The sequence below is a fragment of the Bison bison genome, unplaced genomic scaffold (genome assembly GCF_000754665.1).
Source record: "Bison bison bison isolate TAMUID 2011002044 unplaced genomic scaffold, Bison_UMD1.0 scf7180017864304, whole genome shotgun sequence".
Lineage (NCBI taxonomy): Eukaryota > Metazoa > Chordata > Mammalia > Artiodactyla > Bovidae > Bison > Bison bison.
This window is the reverse complement of record NW_011494876.1, coordinates 5,314,060-5,321,347: the sequence shown is the minus strand read 5'-3', so window position 1 is coordinate 5,321,347 and position 7,288 is coordinate 5,314,060.

Genomic DNA, 7,288 nt, shown 5'->3' with positions numbered 1-7,288 from the left:
GTCAATAAAGCAGAAACAGATGTTTTTCTGGAACTCTCTTGCTTTTTCCATGATCCAGTGGATGTTGGCAATTTGATCTCTGGTTCCTCTGCCTTTTCTAAAACCAGCTTGAACATCAGGAAGTTCACGGTTCACATATTGCTGAAGCCTGGCTTGGAGAATTTTGAGCATTACTTTACTAGCATGTGAGATGAGTGCAATTGTGTGGTAGTTTGAGCGTTCTTTGGCACTGCCTTTCTTTGGGATTTGAATGAAAACTGACCTTTTCCAGTCCTGTGGCCACTGTTGAGCTTTCCAAATTTGGTGGCATATTGAGTACAGCACTTTCACAGCATCGTCTGTCAGGATTTGAAAGAGCTCAACTGGAATTCCATCACCTCCATACTAGCTTTGTTCGTAGTGATGCTTTCTAAGGCCCACTTGACTTCACATTCCAGGATGTATGGCTCTAGGTCAGTGATCACACCATTGTGATTATCTGGGTCATGAAGATCTTTTTTGTACAGTTCTTCTGTGTATTCTTGCCACCTATTCTTGGTATCTTCTGCTTCTGTTAGGTCCATACCATTTCTGTCCTTTTCGAGCCCATCTTTGGATGAAATGTTCCCTTGCTATCTCTAATTTAAAGACTTCCCAAATCAATGTCTCTAGCCCTTTTAAATTCAGTTCCATCGTTCAGTCATGTCCAACTCTTTGCGACCCCATGAATCACAGCACACCAGGCCTCCCTGTCCATCACCAACTCCTGGAGTTCACTCAGACTCATGTCCATCAAGTCAGTGATGTCATCCAGCCATCTCATCCTCCGTCGTCCCCTTCTAAGAGTTTCAAATATGTATCATTTAATATGTCCACAACAAAATTATCACTGGCTTTTCCTTTCCTGTCCTCATTCTGCCCGAACCAGACACCAGTGAGTCCTTCCTGAGGCCTCCTTCCCCCTCAGCTCTCACATCCAATAGAGCACCACTCTGCTGGTTCTTTCTCACTGACATCTCTCAATCCAAGTGATCCTCTCCATCCAACTGCCATTGCCTAAGTCTAGGCACTCATGATCTCTTACCTGGACTATGAAATAGCTTACTAATTGCTTCCCCTGCATCCAATTTTAACCCTTTAAATCCATCACTTTCAGGGTAGGCAGTTAGTTGTACATGTGTGTGTAAGTTGCTCAGTCTGTCTGACTGTTTACAACTCCTTGGACTGTAGCCCGTCAGGCTCCTCTGTCCATGGGATTCTCCAGGCAAGAATACTGGAGTGGGTAGCCATGCCCTTCTCCAGGGAATCTTCCTGACCCAGGGACTGAACCTGGGTTTTCTGCACACAGGCAGATTCTGTACCATTTGAGCTACCTGGGAAGCGCCAGAGTTAGATATATGAGATGCAAATTAGACTATATTGCTTTGCTGCTTAAAACCTGTGTCCTGAGTCTGCACACAAGACTCTCCATCACTGTCCTACCTACCCCTTCAGCCTTGTCTCTTGCCTCTCCTTGCTGTGAACACTCACTGCTAACATCAGATAGCTTGCGAATTCTGCTTCACACTTCTCTGCTGTGCTAGTCCCTCTGCCAATGAAGTCCATTCTTTCTCTTTAGGATGCATTCCAGGTGTATCATGTCTTCTCAGAAGCCTGTTTGAAACCCAGGTAAAGGAGTGTTCTTAGTATATATGACCAGAGCACTCTGTGACCAGAGCACCCTGTGACCCTTTAACCTTTCCCATATGTATTAAATGCCAAATTTTATGACTGTCTCTCTGACTGTAAGCAGAAGAGTAAATGCCAATCATTTTCACCAAGTGTCTACAGTGCCTAGTCCAGTGCTGGAATGAAGGAGAGGCTAAAGAAATGCTGGTTTAGTGAACAAAGGAAGGCATTTTACTATTCGGGAATTTCCATAAACTTAATTAACAAAGGAATAAATTACCATTTAGTTTTATGTTAATAACATCTCAAAACACTTATTTTATACACAACAGTGTCTCTTGACCTTGGTACTAGTGACATTTGGTCTGGATAATACTTTAAGAACTGTCCTAAGCATCACAGAATGTTTAGCAGAATCACTGGCCTCTACACACTAGATACCCATAGTTTCCCAATTCCTAGTTGTAACTATCAAAAACTATTCCCTAATACACCCTGGTGGGAAAGGAGGAACAGAATTATCCCAGCTAAGAGGAACTAGTATAGATTGATATTTAGTATAGATCTTAAGTTTTATAACATCTGTGACGGTAGGATTTCCCATAACATTTTATTTGATCCCAAGGGATATCAATTATTCTTTGTAAGAAGAAATCTGCCATTGTTTATTATATGTTTTTAAAGGCATTTAAATCAACTGTATGTAAAACTTTAAAGCACTTTTCCAATATAATTACCATGTAAAAAGATGAGATCATATCATTTATTGTTCTATAAAAATATAGGTTTGCTTTAAAAAAAAAAAACATATATATGTGCTAATTCTCATTTGGAAAAGAAAGATGCTATCCTCTGGCTGTGAGAGAAGGAAGGAGAGAGAGAAAAAAGGTATAAGGGAGAAGGTGGGGGAGAGGCTTGTTTTAATTCAAAATTCAGGTTGTTGTTTTTTTAATGTTAACTCCCAATTTCCTTTGCTCTCTGCATGATTCTAACCCACTGTTATTGACCAGTGTGGTCAACATTAAACAAAGAACAGTGAACTCGATTACACAGCCTAGTCAGGCAAAGGTCAATCCAATATTCCAATTGACAGAGTTTCCAATATTCAGAGTACTATTCATAAACACCCTAAACATGAAAACTATACGAAAATAGTTTAGAAATTCTTTGAGGCAAGGGGAGCACCTCCTATGGCCAGGAACTATAGATTTTTTTTTTTAATGAGCCACAGATATGAGGTCTCTTCTCTGAAAGTTTATGGTCTAGTAGGTGGATATAAAAGTTAATGAAACAGTCACAATGATGGGGCTATAATTAGAAACTGAAAAAGTGCTATGAAGGAAAATAATTGAGGAACATGACCTGAACTTAGGGAAGTGACACAAGATCTAAAGAAGGAATCGAAGGAATTAACTAAAAGCGACAGAAGACAACCAGCTGCAGGTGGAAGGGAGAGCATGAGTAGATGCCCTGGGCAGCAGGGAGCACGTCAGAATGCAGAGAGAACAGAGGAGCCTGAGGGAGCTGGCGAGCTGGGCCAGGGCAGCCAGGTAGGGCCTACTGGGCCATGCCGAGGGTAGGTAAGATGCAAAGGCCATCAACTGATGCAGATGAAACAAATCATTCTGCTGTGGTGTAGAGAATGTATTGGTGAAGCAGAGCGGAGAGGATGCACGGAGACTAGCACCAGCATCTTACCAAATCACTATCTCTTGAAAGCTCAGGCAAAAGAGTTCCAGTTTTACCGCATGGATGAGCCTTGAAAACATGATGCTGGACTTTCTTGGTGGTACAGTGGATAGGAATCCGCCTGCCAATGCAGGGCACACGGGTTCAGTTCCTGGTCTGGGAGGATTCCACACGCTGCAGAGCAACTAAGCCCATGCACCAAGAGTCTGTGCTCTGCGGCAGGAAAAGCCAGCGCAAAGAGAAGCTGAGGCACTGCAGCAAAGAGAAGCCCCTGCTGGCCGCGAGAGAAAGCCTGCACACAGCAACAAAGACCCAGTGCCAGAAAAAACAAACACAATGCTAAGTGAAAAAGCCAGTCACAAAAGGCCGCAAGTTGAATAACTCCATCTACACGAAGTGTCTGGAATAGGTAAATCCATAGAGACGGAAAGATCAGTGGTTGTCAGGGGCTGGGGTGGGAAGGGACTAGAGAAGAATGCTAGTGGGTACTGAGCTTCTTTATGGGAAGATAAAAAATGTTTTAGAAATAGATAGTAACAATGGCTGCACAACTTTGCTAATATAGTGCAAACCAATGAACTGAACATTTCATAAGGGTGAATTTTATGGCATGTGAATTATATCTCAAGCTGTTACCAAAAAAAAAAAAGCCCTTCTTATTATGTCATGGGAGAAAACAACTTCTATCTAAATCTCTAAGCAAAAATAAGGTAAAGAACTGACTTTTAAAAGTCTTTAATTTTAAAGTCATGTTTTTAAAAATGCTTCTTGCATTCTAAAATTCAATGAGCCAAAATTTAACAATTATATTGAAAAAGGCATTTAAACAAGAACAGCTGATCAACGATTTAGAGAGAGAGCCCTGTAATTCCCAAATAATAGTTTCTGTTTTTGTTTTTTTAATCTAAAAGACCAGCCACTGGGAATTAGATCAATTGGAATTTTACTATTTTGTCAATTCAGTTAAATAGTGGATTTTAACTTTCAGCACGATTTAAATTTTCTACCCAGACAGCCACTTAGCAGATATGTGCTATCAATCCTGATTTCCAACTTCAGTTTTCTGTATGAATTTAATGGGGGAAATAATTGTGCAAGAATGTGTTTTAAAACACAAATCTCAACTACCCTGTTATTACATTCACAGCTGATTACCATGTGAATTGCTTTTATGCTATGCTAGAATATCACTAATACTGTTCTTTCAAGGAGTACAGTATGAAGTGAAGGATGTATGCAACAGCTTCTAACAACGATGACCCTGGCTAACACTTAGTTTTAAATTCACATTTACATTAAAATTATTACTAGGAAAAAGTAACGTGTGGGGCATTTGCTACATCAGGACTCTTTTTGGTATACGTAAAAATGCAACTCAAAACAACACAGCGCAAATACAATTCACGGACTTTCTTAACTGCCAAGTTCAGTGGTGATGCTTCCATCAGCACTGGCACAGCTGGATTCAGAGCTCCCACGCTGGTTTTCTGAGAGACTGGTTTCATTTTCAGACCCAAAGTCTGTCCCTCCTGATGGCAGGATGGGAGCAGCAGCTCCTCCCGACGCTTTCCCACATTCTTGAGAAAAGACTCACTGTGGCTGCCAGGTTCTAACTGAACCCTGTGCTTGGTCTTGGACCAACCACCACACACAGCAGGATGGAGCATGTTGACTGATTCAGGCCTGGGACACACACAGCCCTGCAGGACAGACTCCCATTCCAACCATACAGACTGACAATAGGGGAAGAATGAATCCTCTGGGGTGGGGTGGCGGGGTGGGCGGACAGCAAGTATTGCTGCTAGAAAAAAGGACAATGGAGACTGGAAAGGAAAATAACAAATGTCCCCTTAAAAGATGGGGACATTTCCAGTTAAAGACGGGCCAACCTGACAATGAGTTGGGAAGTACAGTGGACCCTTCTGAGGGTATCTTCTCATTGGTTTCCCTCTCTGAGAATTTTTCCATTTGCCTCATGGTTTGAACCAGATTCCTTCTATTTGCCCCTCCAGAGCCACTCCGCATCCTTCAAGCCCTGCTTTCTATTCCAGAAGCCTGAACTGAAAGGATGACAGAAAGAGTTTCTGGACCCTCTCCCTGACTTTTGGTTGGGGTTGGTAAGCGGGGAACACCCGCAAAAGACCTAAGGGAAGAAGGAAGGGGTCCTTTCAGTCTTGTTCTATTTTCAACCAACCATCATAGCTCCTCCCCACCCCTATTTTCATGGAGATATAACTGAAACGCGACACTGTGTAAGTTTTAGACAGACATGATGATATGACACACACATCTATATTTCAAAATAATTACAATAAGGATAGTTAACATATCCCTCACCTCACATAATTACCTTTGTTGTTCTGGTAGTGGTAGTGAGAACATTTAAGATCTACTTTCAAGTATACAATATGGTATTATTAACCACTGCCACCAGGCTGTACATTTCATCCCCTTTTATGACTGCCCTCTGTACTCAAACTTTTCTTCCTAGCTCTGGTAACCACTCCCCAGGTTGTCCTTTTAGGCCTAGACATGATCAGGACTTCTAGAATACAACATTATTCTTTACGAGTTTTCCTAAACCGTGCCCAAAGCTTTGAAAATTGTCCCATAATTAAACCCTCTTTGAATTATCACATTTGAGTGCACCATCTGTTTCCTGCTGGGACCCTGACAGATAAGTAATAAACATTGCAGCCATACTCCTTAATGCATGACCTCAATTTACATATTATTCTGAATTCTCATATTTGTTCAGTGAAATAGGCATTCTTAATCCTATTGGATCTATAATGGAACAGAGGCTCAGAGGGGTTAAATACCTTGACCAAGATCCCAAACCTACTAAGGGACCCAACAGACACTAGTCTAATTTCTCATTCTCTATGTCCAAGATACATCATCTCTGGCCTGGATCATGACTTCCACTCTTGGCTTCTTATAGTCTTTCTCCTCACAGTAGCCAAACACCACCCATTAGATCTGCCAAGGTTGTTACCAAATGTCAATGAAATAACAAGCAATAGCAGTAAAGTGCCTTACAGATTTAATAAATTAGCTCACTGAATATATATGTATGTGTGTGGGGGTATATATGTGTGTATGTGTGTGTGTGTGTGAATGAGAGATCGATCCTCCAACCACTTTCAGAATCAGACTCCTTGAAGATGGAGGATGTGGAGGAGACTTTGGAGGAACTGATTCTAGGGATCCAATCCTTCTTCACTCAGCTCACCCAGCATCTTCTCTTGGAAGTCTTTCTGATACCCCAGGAAGGGTGAGGTACCCACTCTATGCTCCCATAGTATTTATCCTACCCCAGCATTTATCCCATGGAAAAGGAGTTCGTCAAGGCTGTATATTGTCACCCTGCTTATTTAACTTATATGCAGAGTACATCATGGAAGAAACACAAGCTGGAATCAAGATTGCCGGGAGAAATATCAATAACCTCAGATATGCAGATGACACCACCCTTATGGCAGAAAGTGAAGAGGAACTAAAAAGCCTCTTGATGAAAGTGAAAGAGGAGAGTGAAAAAGTTGGCTTAAAGCTCAACATTCAGAAAATGAAGATCATGGCATCCGGTCTCACCACTTCATGGGAAATAGATGGGGAAACAGTGGAAACAGTGTCAGACTTTATTTTTCTGGGCTCCAAAATCACTACAGATGGTGACTGCAGCCATGAAATTAAAAGACGCTTACTCCTTGGAAGGAAAGTTATGACCAACCTAGATAGCATATTCAAAAGCAGAGACATTACTTTGCCAACAAAGGTTCGTCTAGTCGAGGCTATGGTTTTTCCTGTGGTCACGTATGGATGTGAGAGTTGGACTGTGAAGAAGGCTGAGTGCTGAAGAATTGATGCTTCTGAACTGTGGTGTTGGAGAAGACTCTTGAGAGTCCCTTGGACTGCAAGGAAATCCAACCAGTCCATTCTGAAGGAGATC